Below are 1352 nucleotides of genomic sequence, written 5' to 3'. Positions count from 1 at the left end.
TCCCCACACCTCCCCACCCCCCCCCACACCCCTCCCCACACCCCTCCCCCCCCCCCCCCCCCCCCCCCCCCCCAAATCTCTCCGGACTAGAGCGACCCCCTAGAGCGACCCTCTGGCGCGCCTGCTGCTGCTGCTGCGCCTGCAGCTGGTCGGAGAGCTGCCTGGGGGGAGATGTGGGGAGGTGGGGGGGAAGGTGTGTGGGGAGGTGTGTGGGGAGGTGTGGGGAGGTGTGGGGAGATGTGGGGAGATATCCGCGAGCTGTGGTCGGAGAGAGGGGGGGGTGCCTCTGCAGCTCCATCTGCTCGCGCAGCGTCGTCTCCTACTCCGAGAGATGGGGAGAGATGGGGAAGATATGGGAGATATGGGGAGGTCGGGGGAGAGGTTGGGGGAGAGATGGGGAGAGATGGGGAGAGAGTCGCGCGCTCTCCTGCGCCTCGAGGCTCTGATGCAGATACGGGGAGATATGGGGAGATATGGGGAGATATGGGGAGATATGGGGAGGCGCTCTCCTGCGCCTCGAGGCTCTGATGCAGATACGGGGAGATATGGGGAGATATGGGGAGATATGGGGAGATATGGGGAGGCGCTCTCCTGGGCCTCGAGGCTCTGATGCAGATACGGGGAGAGATGGGGAGATACGGGGAGATATGGGGAGGCGCTCTCCTGCGCCTCGAGGCTCTGATGCAGATACGGGGAGAGATGGGGAGATACGGGGAGATATGGGGAGGCGCTCTCCTGCGCCTCGAGGCTCTGATGCAGATACGGGGAGAGATGGGGAGATACGGGGAGAGATGGGGAGGCGCTCTCCTGGGCCTCGAGGTTCTGGTGCAATGCGAGCGGGCTGCTGCCGACAGGGGAAGCGAGCGGGGGTGCGCCGAGCGGCCTTCCCGCCGCGCCGCGCCTCGACGGCCAGCCCTGCATCCGCACGGCCGAGGAGGCGCGTGATGGCGCGACCTACGCGCGCACACACACCGCAGGCCCCGTTGGGACCCCCCTCCCCCCCCTGGTGTGTGTGTGGGTGAGCGTGAGCGTGTGTGTGTGTGTGTGTGTGAGTGTGTGTGTGTGTGTGTGTGTGTGTGTGTGTGTGTGTGTGTGTGTGTGTGTGTGTGTGTGTGTGTGTGTGTGTGTGTGTGTGTGTGTGTGTGTGTGTGTGTGTGTGTGTGTGTGTGTGTGTGTGTGTGTGTGTGTGTGTGTGTGTGTGTGTGTGTGTGTGTGAGTGAGAGAGAGAGAGAGTGAGTGAGTGAGTGAGTGTGTGTGTGTGTGTGTGTGTGTGTGTGTGGGGGTGGGGGGGGCGCGCGTGAGAGAGAGTGTGTGTGAGTGTCTTGTGGTGGGGGTTCCCTCGCGCCCCAATG

This window comes from Emiliania huxleyi (genome assembly GCF_000372725.1).
Source record: "Emiliania huxleyi CCMP1516 unplaced genomic scaffold EMIHUscaffold_626, whole genome shotgun sequence".
NCBI lineage: Eukaryota > Haptophyta > Isochrysidales > Noelaerhabdaceae > Emiliania > Emiliania huxleyi.
Note: the sequence above shows the minus strand (reverse complement) of the source record.